General features: G+C 34.0%; 1 protein-coding gene and 1 long non-coding RNA gene across 3 annotated transcripts in view; one reads left to right on the forward strand and one right to left on the reverse strand.

Moving 5' to 3' along the window:
• FBXO25 (F-box protein 25) overlaps positions 1–18,381 on the reverse strand; it is a 158,154-nt gene extending 139,773 nt beyond the window's left edge. The window contains exon 1 of one of the 2 annotated variants that reach the window (XM_074287991.1): positions 18,134–18,381. The gene's annotated coding sequence lies outside the window, so the exon portion shown is untranslated. The remainder of the gene's footprint in view (positions 1–18,133) is intronic. The other variant, XM_074287988.1, reaches the window with a different exon arrangement.
• Positions 1–22,379, forward strand: part of LOC141555271 (uncharacterized) — a 109,784-nt gene that overhangs the window by 31,811 nt on the left and 55,594 nt on the right. The window lies entirely within an intron of this gene.

Here is a 22,379-nt window from a genome sequence, read left to right on the forward strand (position 1 = left end):
ATGAAGCCTTAATCTTCCTTCTACAATTGCAACCTATTGCTTCTAGTTTTTCCCATTAGGTCAAGAATAAGTCTTATTCTTCTTTAAATACTAGCTCTTCAAAGAAGTGACAGTTTTTATTATTCCTCATCACGTCTTTTTTCAGTATTTTTCCCTTCCCCCATACAAAAAAACACACACACACAAAAACCCAAAACATGTGATGTTTTGGTAACAGTGCTGTTTTGGTCCAATGCAGAAATATACATATCCCATCTACAACTAGTCAGATGAACCTCACCCAAACATCCTGCTCTTAGTATGCTTATCTCTGTATAGCAGGCAGCCTGACCATGTACAGACTAATAAACTGTAAAATGCTATATCAAGATTGTTGTTACCACCATTTCCTTAGTCCTTCTTCTTAAACTTGTGAAGTAATATCTAGCTTTGTTTTCCTTTTTTTTTCTTTTGATAAATTATTCTACAGAAGGTTCTAAAAATCTTAGTGCAGTTAAGCTATTAAAGCTCAAAACTACTCTTAAGACTTTGTTGTTTATATAATTTTTGTCTTATAGTTCTATATAAAGAGAGGAATAAATACTATCTATTTTGCTTAACCAGTAGCTATTTTGTTAGGTTAGTTTGGTAAAATTTTATGCCTACCTATAACTGAGAAGGAAGAAGGTGAAACAATTGAAAAATAATTTAGGATCATTCAAAAATACAGGTTGAAAGAAGACTAATAATGAAAACGTGAACTTTCCTATGATGATTTTGAAAGGCAAAGAAACTCAGAAGCCAAATACAACATGCTCTCAAATTGAACCTCCAGTGTTTAGATTATTAGAAGAAACTACTCATGCTATTTTTTTATGAATCAGAAAACTCCAAGAGTCCACTACTTAGAAGTAAAACTTGAACATTGAGTAAATATACTTGAAACTGCTTTATAGATGGTGCTGAACTAGTGAGCAACCTATAGTAATAAGCAATCTATAGTAAGTTAGTGCCTTCAGAGTTTGATAAGAAAACAAATACAAAACAAACATTGGTTTAGAAACCCAAATTTTCTGTAATTACTAGTATGTTCTTGGGTATAGTTAACAATAAGCCATTCCTCCACTGCATTTGACTGGGAGAATAACAGTTTTAAGGTAGCACCCACTTTTCTATATGTGAATATATACCACCTGCTGAATGATAAAATCAGTATAAAGGTAGTAACTCATTAACTTAAAAACACTCAACATAGTTTGTGTCCCAAAAGAAATATAGTACTTATGTTTCTAAACTAGCGAACAAAATATAATTTAACTTTTAAAGTTATTAAACTAAACATTGTGGGAAGAGAATAAAAAGAGAAAGAGGAAAAGGAAGAGGAACTACAGAAAGAAAATTAGTAATACAAAAGAAGGTAGAAAAAGTGACCTGTACAAGCAAGAAATTAATATTATTGAATGAATGAATAAGAAGGAAAAATGTTAAAAAGAGGGAGAGAAAGAGCAATAGGAAGAGGAAAAAATGAGAGAAGTAATAAGAAGTAGTAGTTAGGAAGACCACATAGATCATACATAGTAGATGAGTCATATGAAGGGAGGGACTAAATAAACAGAGTTAATTTAAGCTACATTATTGGTAAAAGATGTTTTTGTGGGTTAGCTAGGAACCAAATTACCATGTTTCCATGAGAAAATGCATTTCACATTCCAAACAACATAGTAGCAGAAATATTGTGCACTTCTAAATGCTTGTGTTATCACTGGCTCTTCCTGTTTTCTCTAGTCTTCGATAGATCATAGAATAATAGGTTTAAATATGAAAGGGATTTTATAAAAATTGAGTCACAGAATCACAGATTTTGAAAGTTGGAAGGGATCTTCCATCTCAATTTAAAAATAATCTGAAGCTCAGAGGTTGTCTAGGGTTATATAGTTGGTAAAGGCCCAGAATCAGGGTTGAATCCCATCAAGAGCAGTGACTGACTTGGATCCATGGTCTTGATTTAATTTTTTTCTGATGTGGAGATTAGGTAGCTAAGACATCCTTACCTCTACCTAGGCAGAATCAAACCATGCTCAAGAGAGATGAATCATGCATTTGAAAAACCCAGACATGGAAAACATTATTTAATGCAAAAACAGGGATAAAATCAAGAATCACAAAAAAGTCTAAGAGGAGAGGACTTTATAAGAAAATTTGGATGTTTAAGTGGCAATAGTCCAGTAATTGACAAGCACCAATGTCTTGGACTAAACTAAAAACTCTATTAATTTGTAATACTTTGTGGTTTTATTCTGGAGTCTCTTTTGGATAGAAAATGCTTGACCTCATTGTTATTTGCTACATTACTGTTCATATGGTAAGAGACGGTTCTTCTAATTTGTTCTCAGAGTTTCAGGGTTATCCCATTTTTTGGTACATCATTAGCTTGAAAACAGAAGTTTGTATAACTATGTAATAGTCATGCTTTTTTTGCTGGTATATGTGTGTGTGTTTGTGTGTGTATGTGTGTGTGTGTTTAAGTATTGTTTAGTGGATTTTTCTTCTTTTTCCACTTTTGACTTCTTCCACCAATCACTGCACAGGGGGTCAACAGTGGGAGGGACTCTCAAACTATAAAGCTAGAGACAACAGTTATGAGTTCAATCATACTTTGGATAGCTCTGTTTAAGAATATCCTGGAAGAATGGCATGGACTTGCAGTCAAAAGATCAAATCTAAGTGTAGAATTCTGAAACTTTTGCATTTAGTCTAAAGTGAAAGCATTTTCACCATTTTTTTCAAAAGGCATTTTCCCCATGGAAATTCATGGGAGGAAATGAGACTTTTGGCTATACATTTAACCATAAATATATTTTTTTAAAAAATATAGTCTGTTGGTCATCAAGTGTAACGTGCTCTCCTGGCAGTTACAATTACTAGTCTGTCTTAGACCCACCAGAGCACCTTTGACCACTGTCCTTTGCAGTGTGAGCTCTACCCGGCTCGCCTCCTCTGAGGCCTTCTAAGGTCTCTGGCCACAATCTCTTGAATCTATAGCTTAGTAACCGGTAGCGCACTCAAGAACAACCACATGTAATCTTAAAAGCCTTTATTATACCTACTCACATAATGCCCTAACTGATGCCCTGACTTGTTGGTTCCCTGGTGAACACCTGGTCAGAAGACCCATGTGTTCACTACCAAAATCCTTACCTCTTTCGGCTACCCATCTTGGCTTGGCCACCCAAGCTAGGAGCCAGGGTGAACAGCAGGAGGTTAAAGAGGGCGGTTGCTGCCTGCAGTGGGCTTATATAGGGCCTGTGAGGTCACACACACAGCCAATCAGCGAGAGAGTCACCCATTACGAAACTATCTCAATATGGCCAGGATCCCGCCCAAGGGCAGTCCTAATACTTCTGGGCCTCAATCTCCCGATGCACTGTGTCCGCCCATTTAAAGGGCCCTTACAATCAAGCATTTATTAAGTATTTGATATATGATATGTACTGTTGGTAGATAGCCTAAATCAAACATAGATAGTCTATTGAAGACCTGAAAATTGTATTAGATCAAATGACAGAAATCCAAAGAGAAATTATAGTAACTACATATATGTATCTGTCCATATAGAGTATACTCCATAACTACATGGAATGTCACTCAGAAGACCACAGGAGAGAGTTAAACAGGCTACCAGTAAAACCAGCACCAGAACAAATAAGCAAGGTGCCACTCAATGATACCAGAGATGGGCTCAAGAAATGTATAGCTTACAAGGCTCTGTTTCCATAGTTAGCTGGAATGCAGAGCTTTATCAAGAAAGATATAAAAAAGTGAAAAAGTCAGTTATTGATCTTGGGACCAGAAAAAGTCAGTTTGATTGGGATAATGCTCAGACCTAGAGATCTGAGGTCTTGAGATTCCACATGTGTCCATGAAGATTCAGAATTGTAAACTGCAGAGATTTTAGGATGTTTAACCTCAGGAGGTGGAAGTCAACTCAAGAATTCAGGTATTAAGATCACCCCACTGAAGAACACAGTAGGAATAGAGTACACTGAGAAAAAACACCTAGGTTCAGGAACTAAAACTAGAGAAATGAGTAAATGGAAGAAGATACCAACTACCATGGAGAATTATTATAGATAGAGAGTTGACAAAAACCTACCCCAGGAGGAAAAAGTAGCTGCAAAACAATTGCAAATAGAATTTCAAAAGAAAAAAACACCACTATTTTATACAAGAACTATATTAATACCTAGAACAAATGAAGCAAGACATAAAAATGAAATAAAAGCCCTGCAGGAAAGAAGTGGAAAAAGAAAATAGTTTACAATTGAAAGTGACAAACTTTAACCCAAGTAACATACTCTGAAAATTTAAATGGATCAAACATAAATCAATGACCATGTGACACAGAAGGAATATTAGAATAAAATAAAAAAGATAGAATAAGTAACAATTGCAAGATATATGATATAAAACAACTGACTTGGAAAACATGTCAAGAAGATAAAATTTAGAAATTACTTGACTACTTGAGAAACATGATTAAAATTGAACAAAAAAATTTATGAGTTCAAGAAGTCATAAATTATATTTGCCAGATCAATCCAAACTAGTAAGTGAATTGAAAATAAAATTGACAAATTAACTCCTGAAAGAAACTCCAAAGGAAAAATCATAAGAATATGACAGACAAAATCCAGAGCTTCCACATCAAAGAAAAATAATACCTTAAGCATCTAGGAAGGAAGAGTTCAAGTATTAGAAACCAGGATCATACCAGTTCTACTTTAAACAAGAGGAGATCTAGGAATGCCATATTCTAAAAGTTAAAAAATATTAATTTACAACCAAGAGTATCTTTATCTGCAAAAATGAATATATTTCTGCAGAGAAGCAGGGTAAGTGGGAGAGGGAAGAAATGACCCTTTAATGGAATAGAGATTTTACAAGAATTTCTGAGGATAAGGCCGGAATTAATTAAATTTTGAAATGTAAGTATATTTTATATCAAAAAAATCTAGAAAGATAAATTTATTTGAAAACTTGAAAGGGATTATTGACAACATAGTTCTATTGTTCTAATTGGCAGAGAAGAAGCAAATATCCTAACGAAACTTAATGTTTTAAAAGAAAACAGAGTTAAAAATGAAAACAGAAAATCCTATGGGTGAATTGATTAAACAGTTAGGATTTTAAGGTAAAAAAAAGAAAATAGAGGGCAAAAAGGATGCACTAGGATGTGTGAGAAGAATAAATAAATATAGAGGAAAGGGTAGGAAAGGGGAACACCCATAAGACTCATTCACCTGCAATGAAAAACATGAGTTGAACATGTATACACACATACATGCATACACATGCATACAAATAGTCTTAGATAAGACCATGTTAGTTATCAAACTTCTCTCTCAAGGTTTCTGCTCCTTTTGTGATTTCAGAGAACTTAAAGGGACCATGAACTATAATTCTGGATCTCAATGTTGAATATATGTTTTGGCTGGATTGGGTAGAAATCACCAGAATCGAATGAGCAGCTTTGGATGGATCAGACTGAGTAGTATTGGCAGATACATTTCTTGATTGGTCAAATTGTTTAACTCTGAATTATAATGAAGACAAAATATACTGGGTACATACTAAATAAGATTAAAGTAATGAATGCAGATGGTACTGAAAATGAATATTTATAGAAGACAAATTTGTTTAAAAATTTTTTCAGCTCATTTTTTCTGGGAAATCATATTTCTGGACTTATAGGCAGACTCATAGACTTAAATGGAGGGAGAAAATGTTGTTGTTTGTTCTTCATGCTTAAAGAAGAATAGTGATATCAAAAAGGCTTAACAAATATGATTTTATTTAATCCTGACCATGACCCTAAGAAATTGGTGCTCTTATTCTCATTTTAGAGTTGAGGAAAGTGAGGGAAACAAAGGTTAGATAACTTGCTTAGGCTCACATAGCTATTTGGTGTCTGAGACAGAATCTGAACTAAGGTCTTCTTGATTCTAAGCCCACTACTTTATCCACTGTGCCATTTAGCTGTCTCAATGAAGGTGCAAATAAAGTGCTGAAAGGAAAATCATCATGAAGCAGGTGCTTGACTTTATAGATCTGAAAGTCAAAAATGGTTATCAAATCATTGATTCCAAGACACATGCTAATGATAATAAGGGTTGTGGCCATCTCTTACTCTACAGGCCTCAGGGCTTTTGCTGTACCAGTTCCAAAAGTTTTGAAATTATTAGTGAAATGAAAACTTATATTATTCTTGAAGTTTCTTATATTTTTCTGCTTTAGACTTTAATGTGACATATAATTATTCTTAATGGATTAATTTTTCTCTGAAGACTTTGGCTTAGATTATCCAGTCAACTGGACAGAAGGGAATTTATAGTGGAGAGACTCTAGAACAAAGTGTGATTAAGTAGCAACATTGGATTGACAGCACCAGCAGGTTCTAGAGTGGAAGGATCCAGATAGTCTCAGAGCTCAAATTAGCCCATTGTGAAAGGTTAAGATACTGTACTGAGTGAGGTGGAAAGTCCAAGGTAGATAGAGCTTCCATGGGTGAAAGTGAATTGGTTTTAACTATGGAGTAAATGGCATAACTATTAATTGTGTTAAAATAATTTTCTACTGGAAAAATCTGGATGTCAGTTTAATAGAACAATATTCTAGGCCTGAACTGTGAATTTTTATCAAATGATTCACCTTATCCTGTTGGCATAACTCATTATCAGCATTATATTCACTGGATAGATATTAGTTGACAGCAGTGAGCTTACCAAAATAATCACAAACCCCCAAAACCCCAAACCCCCAAAACACAGTGGCTAAAGTCATATCATCAACTTCTGACTGGATTACTAAAACAGCTTCTTATTTGGTCTCTTCCTTAAATCATTTTCCAGGCTAATCTATGTTCTCCATGGTTGTTAAAGTGATTTTCCTAAAGTGCAGATCTATGTTATCCCCTTACTCAATAAATGCTAATGGGTTCCTATTACCTTTAGGATAAAAATCCTGAGATAATTTAAAATTGTTTGGCTTATGTGATAGATATATTAATCTTTTCTCAGCAGCAGGATGGAATGTGTGTGCTTCCAGCAAATGGGCACTGATCCCATCTCTGCTTGGCTATGGCAATTGGTGATTTCATTTGTGGATATTCAGACCACTGAATACTGACAATAGGACTAGCACCACTTTCCTACACGTTAATTTAAAAAAAAAGAATGATTTTAACCATATGATTGATGAACACTAGAGCCCTAAAATAACCAAATCATCCTCTCTACAACCTATGGAATTTCAGAATCTTTGGCTTTGATCCCCAGCCCACTTCAGACAAATTATTTCATGGGAGTGACGCGTGACAAAACATTTGAAATATACATGAAGATGGTAACAAGAGCCTTATTGTAGCTTTTGAGCTTAGTTCCCAATCAGAACCTAAATATGTAACCTTATGATTTCAGCATCAATATTTAAAGTTATTAAATTTATGTGACTTAAAAGGCCATTGTTGTCAAATAATGCAACAAGGTTGGATGGGAGACCTAATAAAGTGTTATAAAAATTTTGACCAACTTTGAGTTATCATGTAAATATATTATAAGAGGATATGTACTTTCCCAATTGTCAAGAAAGATTTCAGAAAACTGAAAAGACTTCTTTGATGGAACAGAAAGAAGACATAAGACAATTTTCTTTTACATTCAGTGAATCTACCTGTTAGGATTACTAAGTGAGAACTGAGGTTGTCTGGACAGTGACAAGGTGAGAATTCAGGTTTTCTGGACAATTACAAGGTGAGAACTCAGGTTGACTTGATAGAGGGGGCAAGCTCATTGGCTGGGGTGGTTCTTCCCAGAAGCCCTTGCATTATCCCACGCCCATTCTCTGGGAGAATAAAAGAGAGGACTCTCAGAGAAAGAAGAAGACTCTCTGCATTACATCAGGCCTGACGGGGCTCTCTGCAGGAAGGGAAGTCACTTCTAAGGACAAGAGTTAACAGCAACTGCCTGGAGACAACGGTTCACTACAGGAAGAAGAATCTGTCTTAAAGATTTGAGTAGACAAAGCAGATCTCTTCCCAGAGAGCGATCCGGCAGCTTCTAGAGACGACAGCTCGCTACATTTGGCGCCCAACGTGGGGCAAGGACTTTTGCTTATCCTGACAAGAGGAGCTAGACCAGACCTTCGCATCTACCAATCTGTAAATTGCTAGGATGTTTTTTTCTTTTCAGAAGCTTTAGTCCTTGATAGCCATATCTTTGGTAAAATGAAAAGTAATGATATCTCAGGTTCAAGTAATAACAGTTTTAGAAGATTCTAAAATATTATCTAACCTATGGGACTGGCTGTGTTTAAAAACTGATTCTACTAGGACAGGCAGCAGAGAATGATAATAAAATATTGATATGACTAGTTGCAAATGATGGACTAAAGTTGAGACTCAGTGACATCTGTGCTTAGAAAGAGGCTTACATTACAGAATATAGATAGTCTTTTGTTCTTAGGATAATAGTGGCTCTTCACATATTTGCCTTGAGAAAAGAAGATAATAGAAGCTGGTGGTGTGTGCTTGTAATCCCTGCTACCAAGGAATCTGAATTTGAGAGACAATTTGAGTTCAGAGTTTTAAGCTGCTTTGGGTTAACTAATCAGATATCTTGAGCTAACTCAGCACCAAAGTGGACCTCTGGTTCCTTGGAGTTCATCAGATTGCTTTAAAAAGGAAAGCATCTGCCTAAGTTGCAAATAAAGCAGGTCAAAGCTCTCATGTAAATCAGTAATAGGATTGATTCCCTTAGTAGCCATTGTACTGTGGGTGAGACAGGAAGATCTGATCTCAAAAAACTAACAAAAAAAAAAACAAATGTGAAGATGGAGCCACTTAAGTGACTTTCTAAAAAGTTCTACACTTATAGTTTTCTTGATGTGTTTTCTATTTATATTACAAGTATTAACACATTACTCCCACTTCAATGGAGGTCTCATAGCAAAATAAAACAAATAATACAGTAAGCATATCTGAAAATTCAAGCAACATTTTATATCTATATTTGCCCCCATTAAAAAAAGAAATATGCTTTCTCTCTATCCCATGTCTCACTCCATTGCAAAAAAAGGAACCCTCCATTTCATATATTTGTGTGTGTATGTACATGTTTCATTCTGCATCTTAAAATCATCACCTCCTGGTAATGAATAACATATTTGTTTTATTATTGATCTTCTGGAGTAATGAAGGGTTATTGTATTTACTCTAGTTCATACAGCTTTCAAAGTTTTTTGCACAATGTTATATAAATGTTTTCCTGATTCTTCCCACTTCATTCTTTTTGAGTTTATAAGTATTTTCAAAATTGTTCATTTTTATAATATGATGTTAGAATATAAATTACCCTTCTGGTTCCATTCACTTCACTCTGTTAAGTTATATATATATATAATATTTTTCAATGTCTTTTGAAATCATCTATTTTCCCAGTTTTTATATCAAAGGAGTATATTTATATCCCACAACTTATATAGACATTCCTTAGTCACTGAAAATCCTCATATGTTTCAAGTTTTTGCATTACAAAAAGTGCCGCTATGAATATTTTTGTATAAAAAGAATCTTTTTCTCTTTCTTTTATTTCTTTTAGGTATAGACTAAACAATACAATAGCTGGGCACTCACTGTGTAATAACTTTGTGCCTATAATTCCAAATTGCTTTTCAGAATGGTTATGTGTTTATTTCCTCAGCAATTGAAGCAATTCCAACACATAATTTTCATTAAGAAAAGAACCCCAACAAACATCTTTGAGACTAAATCATATGAAGAGGAATCTTAGAATTGTTTTAGTTTTCATTTCTTTAATTAGTAGTGATTTGGAGCATTTTTTTCATATGAGTCTAAATAGTTTGGATTTATTCCCATGAGGATTGCTTATTCTTATCATTAGACCATTCATGAATTGAGAAATGGCTCTTTAAAAAAATTTAGATTATTTTCTTATATATTTTGGAAATAAGACCTTAATCTGAAAAACTTTTTGCCAAGATTTTCCCCAGTTGTTTCCCTTTAAATCTTAGCTTTATGAGATTTGTTATATAAAATCACTGATAATTTTATGTTAAAATTATTAATCTTCTATTATCTTCTTTATATCTTGTTTGCTCAAGAACTTTTTTCTATCTGTAGATACGATGAGCAATTTTTTCCATGTTTCTAATTTGTTAATGATGCTGATTTTCGTATTTAGTTCATGTATCCATTTGGGACTTATCATTCTATAAAGTGGGAGGTGTAGGCCTAAGTCTCATTTCTTCCATGGTACTATCTAATCTTCCTAGTAATTTTTGTTAAATAGCGAATATTTATCATAATAGGTTGAGTCTTCAAATAACTGAATGGTAGGGGTATTAGATAATTTGCTTCTATATATTGTATATTCAGTCTATTTTACTGGTTAATCTCTTTGTTTCTTAACCAGTCCCAAAATGTTTTAATAAAAAAAATTTTTGTAGTACAATTTGAGATTTAGTAACCTATGAGCTAGGTCCTCTTTCATCCCATTTTTTTTTTTTTTCATTTAGTCGAATTTATATAGTTCTTGTATATATCTTGTAAGGTAGACCCCAAGTATTTCATATATTCTGTAATAATTTTAAATTGAATTTTTATATCTATTTCTTCTAACTCAGTTTTATTAGTATTGTGTAGAAATTCTGATGATTCTGTGAATTTAATTTATTCCTGTAAGTTGATTAATGTCATTAATTGGTTCAATTAACATTTTAATTGACCTTTAAGAGTTCTTTAAGGGTTCATATCCTCTGCAAAAAGTGATAATTTTGTTTCTTCTTTTACTCAAAGGCTTTTCCCTCAATTTTATTTTTTTCATTTCCCTTCTCTTTGTGTCTTTTCTGAGTCACTGTAGTGTTCATAGGCTCTATTTGCCAGCTCAATGTTCAGGCATACATTATCATTAGTCCTTTTGTACCAGGAGCTATAAACTGTGCTTACATATTTGTTACAACCTCCATGTGAGATTAAAACAAATACATTTTTATTAATAGCTTTTATTTTAACATCACATCTCTTTCTTATATATAAATGTATATATATATACACAATACATATACATATATATGTATATATATACACACATATATATATACATACATATGTATATTTTACTGTATTTCTTTCTCAACCTCTTCTATGGTAACCATCTCTTATAGTAAAAAATAGGAAGAGGCAAACCTACAAAATTAATCAATGTAACAAAAATTTTGATGTTATATGGCGCATTTCACATCTATAGTTTCCTCACCCTTGTCAAGAAGGGGGAGGTATCTTCTCACCAACTACACATTGATTTCTTCTTATCAATATTTAATAATCTCAATCTTATCAATCACCAATAATTTCTTCTTTAGGGCCAACCTTTGTTATTATAATTTTATAACATTAAGCTTCAATATTTGTTGTTACTTCCATTTACATCACTGTAATCCTTGTATATATTGTTTTCTTGGTTCTTATTACTGTACTTTACAGCAATTCATGTCTCTCATGCCTCTCTGCATATATCACATTTAAAATTTCTTGCAATACAATACTATTCTATTATTTTTATATACAACAATTTATTTAATCATTATGTATTTGTGAATATCTTCTTTGTTTCCATTTTTTGCTACCACAAAAATACTGCTATATTTTGTTGTATATGGGATTAGTCATTTTGTTATTGATATCATGGGGGTATAGCTCTAGCAGTGGTATCTCTGGATGAAAGGGTATAGGCATTTTAATGAGTTTTACTTTTAGAAGTTGTGACAGCTAAGTTCCCAGTGTAATAGCATTATTTGAGCAAACCACCTTTCATTTTGAAAATGATTTGTTTTCTAAACTATGAGTTAAAATTTCTCCAATAGAAACAATGTGAAAGGTAGCCTTGGCATCATGAATTGTGAAAGACCTGAGTTTGGGAGCAGGGTCAAGATGGTGAAGTGGATACATACTTTTTTTTTTTTTTTTAGGACACACATTTCTCTCTGACCTTCTTCTACAACCTTCAGACTAATTAAACAAATCCAGGCTCTGGATTAGTTCTGGACCAGCAGAACCCACAAATATTGGGAGTGCAACAAATGACCAGCAAAAGATAATTTCAAAGATTGCCAGAAAAGATCTTTTCAATCAGAAATGGAGGAAGGCAACCAAGCTCAAGCAGATTGAGCACAGATGCCATCACAGATAGCCCAGAGCTGGGGTGGTGCAGATACTGTGGGGTGGAGAATCTTGCAATGTTGGATACTCTATACCAGTGTTGGCTACTCTGCCCTGTCTGCAAGCCAGTAGATCAGCAGAGAAGTTATAAAACACCCAACACAAGCACCCAAAGCGCAGTAGTCTCATGGGACCTGGCCACACCCACCCAGCCCAGGAGTGAGTCTGCACTGACCCAGCACAGCTGCATCCGCTTATAGAGGAATCCACTGCTTGTAGAGGAAGCTTGGAAAACCTTCCTTGCCCCAAAAACAGATCTTATCATAGTTTAAAAAATGAGTAAAAAAGTAAAGAGAACTCTGATGATAAGCAGCTTTTATGGCAAAAGAGAAGAACAGATTTCAAATCCTGAGATTAAAGGCAGATTGTCTCCAGATGAAGCCCTAAAAGGTGATATAACCTTATCCTTATCACTCTCCTAGAAGAAATTAAAAAGGATCTTAAAAGAGAGTTAGAAGAAAAATGGGGAAAAGAAATGAAAATTTTGCAAGAGGGTTTGGAAAAGGCATAAAACTCATTAAAAATTGATTTGATAAAATGGAAAAAGAAAACAACTCCCAGAAAAACAGAATTTGTGAAACAGAAAAAGAAAATAACTCCTTAAAAACAGAATTTGTGAAATGGAAAAAGAAAATAACTCCTTAAAAAAAAGAATTTGTGAAATGGAAAAAAAATTCCATAGAACAAAATAACTCATTTAAAAATTCAATTGGACAAATACTAAAAGAAGTAAAAAAAATAAATGGAGAAAGACTTGAGTTTGAGTTTTATCTTTGACATATATTGATTGTATGATCCTGAGCAAAATACTTGACATCTCTATGTTCCAGGCAATTGTGTAAGACCATAACTTCAAAACAGTTGCCAAAATCCCATTGGTGACTGATATTTTCATCCTAGGAATTTCCTAGTCCAATAAAGTCTAGGTATTGGACAAATTACTCAATATCTGTTTTAATCTTGCATATTTAATAAAATGACACTCTTGTTTTTACAGAAAGGCTTGTGAGAGTGTGAGCTACTGGATACAAACTGCCAAAATGACTGTTGCCAAAGCTTAAGGATTCCAAATTCATGAAACTCTTGGAATCCAAAAATCCAAATCCAAAAAACCACATGATCATCAGCAGAGGCTCATTAAGACTAGCTGCTCATTTACCATATTTGCCTTTTTCCCTATAAATTCCCTGCTGTCAATTCATTAGATTCAATTCATTTTTTAAAAAAAAAGGCTTTTTTATCCCAAAGATCTTTTACTTTTTATTGCTTTCGTTATTTAGTCACTTTAAGTCATGTCTAACTCTTTGTGACTCCATTTTGGAGGTTTTATTGGCAAAGATACTGGAGTAATTTATCATTTTCTTTTCCAAATAATTTTTCAGATGAAAAAACAAGGCAAAGAGAGTTGTGACTTGCTCAGGATCACATAATTCACAAATGTTCTGAGGTCAGATTTGAACTCATGAAAACGAGTCTTCCTGGTTTGAAGCTCATTGCACTATCCCTTATACCATCACTTTGAATTTTACGCTGACTTTATATATTTTTTTAACATTGCTTTCTAAGTTCCTTCTGATATTATCATTTACTACCATTTTAATCAACAGGAGTGAGTCATGTTTTTTTTTTGGTTTGATGAATGCTGAAAAGTTATCTGTTATGTCCTGGATAAATGCCTTCGAGAGACAGCAGACCTCTCTTTTCATATCATGTTATCAAGTGGTCTTTGAGTATCATTGATCATTAAGTCACTAATCATTGCTACTTGTTTTATTCCTATGATACTACAATAACAATAGTGGAAAGTAGTGGAAAAAATGGCAAATTTCAGAAAATCTCAGAAGTGGAGAGCTGGAAGGGATCTCAGAAGTTACTTAGTAGTCATTTCTGGAAACAATCTGCATTATAACATACTTGTTGGATTGTCTTTCAGTTTATTGTGGGAAAGTCTTATCTCTTGAGGCAGCCTGTTTGATTTTTGTAGAGCCCTATTAGTAAACTTTTTCCTTATGAAAGTGGGGGTGGGGGAGAAGAAAGGTTACCCCCACCTAATTAATCATAAAGTTTCAAATATCATGACTTAAATAATCAATCAAAAGAAAATTTTGTGTGAATAAATCCTTAGTTTAAAAGGATAATAAGAACTTTGGGTCATTAGATAAAGACAAATGGTGGCAACTGGAACTATCTTTTGCTTTACTAAATAAATTCAAATCAGTCTCTTGGGTTACATATAAAAACAGCAAGATAGTTTGGAATTAGTTGATTGGGAGAAGAAAGGAAGGAAGCACACATTTATTGAGGCACCTATTATGTGTCAGACATTGCACTACCACTTTGGGAGCTGGATACTATTTTTATTCCTATTTTACAATTGAGGAAACTGAGGTAGATAATAATTAAATTATTTGTTCAGGCTACACTATGAATAGCTGAAAATAAATTTGAATTCAGTAAATCTAAGGATATCAAAGGTGCTTGCAGGTAGGTAGCTGAGTCCAAATTCAGGAGATGAAGATTCCAGATCTGAGAGACAATTCATTTTGAGGAAAAGACATAGTACTTCTCTCTCTTTCCATTTCTTATTAACTATGTTATTAGGGAGATTGAAAGAATTAGAAGTAGAAAGAGATATGCTGAGGACCAATATGTCTTCTGAGAAAAATCAAGAAAGTATTCAACAATGAAATTGATCAGGTATGGACTAGTCTTATGAACTTCAAAAAATCAGAATATTTGGATGGCCCTTTGCTCTTGTAGTAATGTCCTCTGGAGCCAATGGCACACATTTAAGAAATGTGGCCTCATGATTCTGCAAGAATACCAACACTTAGATTTCAACAGAGGGCTCCAAGAAGGTAGAAAAGCAGCAGAGGGAATTGATTTAGTCAGTTGTACTACTCAGTACTGGAAAGAGGATTGATCACTTTGTATAGATTGCTAGGTAAGAAATGAGGACAAAAAATGGTTTCTTTTACCTATTCAAAAACTCAATCTGGTAAGAGAAGATCCTTGGGGTTTCTAGCCAAGACTGAAAGAAATTGCTGTTTACACTCTGAGCCATTAGGGCTCAAACACTGACCAAGTAAGCCTTGGACTGGTTAGTACCTATTGTTGGTCAATCTATGAGAGTCAGAATGATTTGGATTTAAGGCATGGAAAGAAAGAAATCTAGCTCATAAACCCCAAGATCTTACAAGATTGCAGCAATCAAAATTTACATTCCTTTGGGGCAGGGTACTTGTAGGTAAGGATATGATACCCTAAGTGGACAGAGAAAGGTGAGGGAAGGAGCGAAGGGAAAAAAAGAAGGGAAGGAAGGAAAGAAAGAAATAAGCTAGCAAAGAAATAAAGAAGCAAGGAAGGAAGCCAACTTCTCTAATTGGAACTTGACAGTTGTGTCCTCAGTGGGGTAGTTACAACTACTGTTCCTTTGTTCATGAAGAGGACCTTGACATCAGGAAGGTGATGCCATAACTTCTACGTGAACTAGACTTAAGTGAGGGAGGCTCTTATTTCTTAGCCTATGTCATTTTATCCTCATAATAGCCTGGGAGGTAGGTGCTAGTATTTTCCTCATTTTAGAGATGAGGAAACTGAGGCACACAAAGAGAAGTTGTGACCTGTCCAGGGTAACACAGATAGTAAGTGTTTGGATTTGAATTCAGGATTTCCTGACTCCAAGTTCAACATTCTATCCCCATAGTGCCTACTACCTGATTCCTGAGCATCATCTAGAGATATCATGGAGGGTGAATAAAAGTTCTTTGCTAGCTCAATCTTACTTTCTCAACTCAAGATAATTTTTCATTTCCAAATCATTATTGAAGGCTAGTATGGAGTACTATACTATATCAGACTTTTCTATATAGTACTATAGTCCAATAAACTTTTATTTGTTGAGTTTTTAAAGAAACTTCTATATTATCACTTTGTCTTGATTTATGCTAATGAAATTATAGGAATAATGGGAGGTACAGTCAGAAAATGTCTTAAACATTATCTAATTTCGCTTCTTTATTTTTCCATAGAGGAAATTGATGCTTAAATTCTTGTTTCAAGTTACAGAGATTGAGAGTAGCAGAACCAAAATTCATATGAAAGTTCTCTGCCTCCTCAGTGAATTTTTCATTATACTATGTTGATTCCTCTTCATATTCCTAAAATACAGTTCTTCCATTTCACTAACTCTCCTTTTCTCTTCCTTCCTCTCCCTGCCTCCTCAAAATACTTTAAAAGATAACTTTTAGGGGATAAAATGCAAAATCTTCAGTATCATTTAAATTATCTATTATTTAACTCTCATTCTTATCTACTTTTCCAGGATGTCTCAATCGCCTTCATGCATTCTTTTAGTCTTGCAAAATGTTGTACAAGCAGTAACCTGTATCTAGAATTCATATCCTCTTTTAGCCTCTAGGATCCCCAGATGTCACATGTTAGATGATACCATTCTTGATTCTCCCAGTTTTTAGAAGTCTTGAAATTACATTGTATTATTTTACATAAATTAAAATGTCTGATTAATTATTTATGCACATACTGTATCCCCTATCACTCCAATGGAATATAAGGTCTTTGAAGCAAGGACTATTTTTACCAGTACCAGCAACATAACAGACTGTTAAATCGTTACTGAACTGATTGAAGTGCCAAAAGTTTCTTGGGGACAATTATATCATATACTTAAAGTGAATTTCAGGAAAAAAGTGATTCATTATCTGAAGGACATAACTATATTATTAAGATATAAAGTGCTACTTACATTTACTTTATATCTTATTGATTTCTACTAATAATTATCTTTCATAATGCTGGTTAATTTTCCTCTCTCCCTCATATTTTCCATAAGCTTGTTGTTTTACTTATCCAATTTAGAGGCTATTTAGTCCAATAATCTAGCTTTGCTAGATGGCTTAATGAATACTATCCTTGATTTAGCATCAGGAAGACTTGAATTAAAATCCTCTCTCCCTGTAGGAATAACTTAATCTGTCATCCTCACTTTTCTCATCTGCAAAATGGAAAGTACTATTACCTTCCCTACCCAATTGCTGTGAAAATCATGTAAGATAATTTACATAAAATGCTTTACAGATTTCAAAATGCTATATAAATAGTAGCTATTATTATTATTTGCAGGCAAGGAAACAAGGTCTCAAAATTGTTATTTTTTTGAGATGTTTTATACTGGCCTCATATAGGGTATTTGTGGCTCTAGATCATTATTTATGTGGTAGAATAGAAGAAGCCTTGATTCTATGATCTAGGTTCAAATTCCATCTCTCGCCCTTGCGATCTGCTGTACTGAGTAGGTTATTTAACTTCTCTGTGCCTTAATTTCATTTGTAAAATGAGAGGGTTGAACCAGATGACCTTTGATGTCTACTTTAGACTAGATTTGTTATCCTATTTACTGAATTAACCCATTGCGTTGAACTATCTTTCTTATCTATTTCCACATGATTTAGAAATTCCTGTCAATACTAAGCAATATAGAAAGTTGTTTTTTTTTTTTTTTTTTTGTTTGTTTGTTTGTTTTGGTCACCTTCAGGTTGCTCATATTAGTCATGGATTTCAAATGAATCCAACACTTCCCCACTCCTCCCCCACTTTTTTTTTTTTTTTTTTACAGCTTTCAGTAATAACAGCTCCCTAAACTGGCTATTTAAGACTCTTAATTTAGGAAAGCTGTTTAGACTTGCTTATCCACCTAAGGAGAAAAACACTAGTGCCTTTAAAAACAACGATAACAAAAAGCTGTAGTCAAACATCGTGGTGCAGCTCTGCTTCCTGGTGCTATGTAAAGTAGGAAACTTTTTAACAGCATCTTTTGCCAAAAGAAGGCTCTATTCCACTCACCACAGGCAGTCCCTGAACACAAATCTCTTTGGAAATCCCACAGAGCTTCTTTGTAAAGAGAACTTCTTGTTTCGATCAGTTTTTCCAGCAAGCCAAGAAGTAGGCCATTGATTTCTAACACTAAGGTATGGAGACACAGACCATGGGAGAATGCTCAGCTTTGTAACCCCCTAAGAGGTCTGTAGTTCTGTGAGAGGTGGTTTGGCAACACCTTCTTAGCCCTCATGTGCAATCTCTTATCCTCAAAATCATTCCTAAACACAGCTGTAACCAGGGTGGTGCTAAGCACTGACAATAATAGAACCATAGAATGTTAGAACTGGAAGGGACTTTAGAGCTCAGCGAATGCAAGCTTCTCATTTTGTGGAAGTGGAAATGAAATGTCAGAAAAACTGATGGACTGCCCAAGGTCACGCAGCCAGTTAGTGGAAGAGAAAGGAATAGAACCCTAGGCCTCTTGACTCCCTCTCCAGGACCATGCCCCGCTACCCCATGTTACATTCTGGCTCAAAAACCTCCAATGGCATCCCACTGCCTACCAATGTCAAAACCAGTCATCTTGGCAATGAAGGCAGCTTGTAAACCGGCTTTATACTACTCACCCAACCTTATCTTTCGATAGGAAAACTTTCAACAATTACAAAAAGTTAGAATTAAAAGGGGAGAATGAGTATTAGTTAGTTTTCCTGTACTTGAAGGAGAATTTTTCTCCCCATCAATTCTCTTTATTGCCAAAATCTTTTCTCTGTGATTATGTACAAGTCAATAAGCATTTACTAGACCCCTACTGTGGTCCAGGAATTATGTTAAGAGTTGGGGCTCATTAGTAATATAACCACAAGTTAAGGCATTCATCTTGGCCAATGAGGAGAGACTCCTATACCAATGGGCACAGGGACTGATGTTACATTCAGGATAAGATAAGCATCATGAGAAAAAACTGATAAGGAGAATATGTAGGGGGAATTAAGGGATTCCATTTAAGAAGAAGAAAGTTGAAAAAATATATGAAGGAAGAAAGTTGAGTGAATTCAAAGAGCAACTTATTATCTTTTATAGGCTAGGTACTACACTAAGTACTCCAGATACAAAGAAGAGCAAAAAAGCCTTAAAATTTCACAATCTAATAAGGAATATGACACACAAACAACAAGGTGCAAAAAAGATATACATGGTTACAAATTGAAAGTTGTCTCAGAAGGAAGGCACTAGCATTAAGGAAGACTGGGAAAAGTCCCCATTAAGAAACCACATGTGAAATTATGTAAAGTCATATGAATTATGACTTTATAAATTATAAAAGTCATATGAAAGAAAGCATAGATCTCCCACCCTAATAAAAAATTCTCACAAAAAGTGAAATTATATATAGAGTCGGTTGTTAAACAAAATGAGAGAGAGAGAGAGAGAGAGAGAGAGAGAGAGAGAGAGAGAGAGAGAGAGAGAGAATTGATATCAGCATATTCATGTTTATAACACATCTGATCATAGAGCCTTTTCTTGAAGATGCCCAATGTAGAGGAACTTCCTTATCCAAAAATATAGTTAAGTGTATAGCAGAATTTAGATTCACATTTAGACATTTTCACTTTTATATCTATTGTTCTTAACTCTATATTCCAGCTTCTTCAACTGTGGTTCATATGTGGCTAACATATAGGATCTGGTAACTTAATGTGTGGGTTGTGAAATCATGAATTATTATAAATAATTGTTTGATTTACATAGGTATTTTATATACCTATATATCAAGGATCATATAAAAATTTCTTGGGTGAAAAGGAGGTCATGAATGGGAAAAGTTGAAGAAGCAGGTTTATTGCAGAGCTCACTGAACTTCAATGATACCAGGCTTTCCTTACAAGATAATAATCTAATGCTATATAGTATGTAATAGCTAAAAAACCTTTCCTTAAATACCTTTGATGAGCAGGAATTTGTGATGTTCAGAGGAGGAAGTCCATTTGATTTTTCAATAGTTCTAATTATTTTTTAATTAACAAATTGTGACTTTATGTAGGCCATTGGGTCTCTTTGGGCCTCTTCTTTACTCAGATCCATTTCTTCACTTTCCTTAAAAATTGCTTGGAATGTCCTTACTATTTACCTCCACCTCTTCAAGACCTAACTCTATCACAAAGTCTTTTCTGACTTCTCAAGTATTCATTCAATTTCCTTTTCACTGGACCCTGATGGCATTTATTATTTTTACCCATTTCTCCTGGCCTTTTATCATAAACATTAAAATATTTAGAATATTGAGGGAAACCATGAAAAAAAAAGTAGGAATGAAATGAGCATAGTAATACCAGAGTACAAAATATATATTAAAACATTAATCATCAAAACAATTGGTAATGGTTTAAAATATTCTATCAGGAGAACAGATTATATAAGTTAGACTCAGAAGCAAACACCAAGGATCTATCCAAGGTTAGATAAAATCAAGAATAAAGATTTCGAGGTGAAGGACTCCTTATTACTAGAATATTTGTGTATGGATATATTATTTTCCCAATTAGATTGTAAGCTTTGGAACAGTGAGGCTTATGTAATAATTTATTTTGTATTCATTTTATTGAATGGGACAGGGTTAAATGCAACAGATGTTTATTTCTGAAAGCCTTTCCATATCTCTTTAGTTATTACTATTTTCCAAACCTAAAATTATTTTATAGTTAATATATATGTATAAATACTTATCTGTGGGCATACTTGGGCATAATTGCAAGAAATTAATCACTTTTACTGCTTTTCAATATAGCAAAGCATCCCCTAGAAGAAAATGCTATCAATCTAGTTTGGACAAAAACATGTTTGATACAATTTACCTTTAAAAAAAACCCTGCTTGCTTGTGAATGTATGTGTGTACATATATGTGTGTTTTTGTGTAAAGTTAGGTAAGTAGATTTATAATTATATTTAACTAGGCAGTTGGATTAGTTTCTGCCTTGGTGCCAAATAGGCACAGCATTAGAAGTCAATGAAAAATTTAAAGAAGCAGCAATTTATATTGGATCTTCTGCATGATTTTCTTGGTTCTACTTAAAATTTTCTTAGGTTCTGATAACAAAATGCTCATTCATCAATGAACATTGATTAAATATCTAGATATTACAAATCACTATGTTAAGAAGATATAAAGTTTAGATAAGATAATAGTCCTTGTCCCCCCCAGAGCTTATGATTTAGTAGGGAGAAATAAGGCATGAAGACAGATAATTAGAGTAGTATTACATGATGAGCATCACTTATTTTTTAATGTAATCTGATCTTTTAAATAAATTACATAGCCAGCAAAGTGAATTTTCAAGTCCTGTGAATGAGTTTAGGTAGATGAAATTGAGGAGGGATTGCATAGGAATGGTGACTTAGAACCTAATTCCCACCTACATTTCAAATTCAAACATATCTATTCAAAAATGACTTTCTTTTTGTTCCTCATACACAGCAATCTACCTTCTATATCTATTTCTCTGTTTCCAAAATAGTAAGAAATGCACTTCATGAAGTAGAATAGTAGCAATAAACAGTTACAAGAAAAAGGAAATTCTCACATGATAATCAACTCTGAAAATGAAAAGCAAAAGTCTCAAATTATATTTTATTTCATGTGTTTTACAAAAGCCCATTCCCACCCTTTACCAGTTATGATATTATCATGGTTAATGACTACAATAGATACTGAATCAATGAAAACTTGAAACCAACTATAAGTACAGTGTACAATTGAATTGCTAATTAATTTATGGAATTATGAAATGGGGATATGTATACCTGATTTTTTGGGTATTTGCCAGGAAAGACCACAAAGGCAACAAGAAGGAAGGTTGAAATCATACTTTAATGTAGTGCCTTTAATGTAGAAAACAGGAACAAATGGCACAGAAAGTACAGAGACAAATGGTAAAATGGGAGGAGGGATCAGAGGCAGGTGTTGTGGAGATGGGCATAGTGTGATGAAGAAAGGCAGGCAATGGGGGAAAGGAAAGAGGAGGCAGAAAATCACTTACATAACCAGGGATCAGAGTTGAAAGCATTTGAGCCATATGGAGATGCTTAGGAGATGGAAGATGGTTTGGGAGAAGGAGTTTGGGACCTTATTTCCATGGGTTTTTAGTAGGGCTACCTTCAAATTAGTTCATTAACATACTAAAAATTATCAGCAAGACTTTAAAATTAAATTCGTAAAATATCCACATCATCTCAAAATTATCAATATCAAGTGGAATGCTTCTGGTTTTA

Source organism: Sminthopsis crassicaudata, chromosome 2, assembly GCF_048593235.1.
Source record: "Sminthopsis crassicaudata isolate SCR6 chromosome 2, ASM4859323v1, whole genome shotgun sequence".
Taxonomy (NCBI): domain Eukaryota; kingdom Metazoa; phylum Chordata; class Mammalia; order Dasyuromorphia; family Dasyuridae; genus Sminthopsis; species Sminthopsis crassicaudata.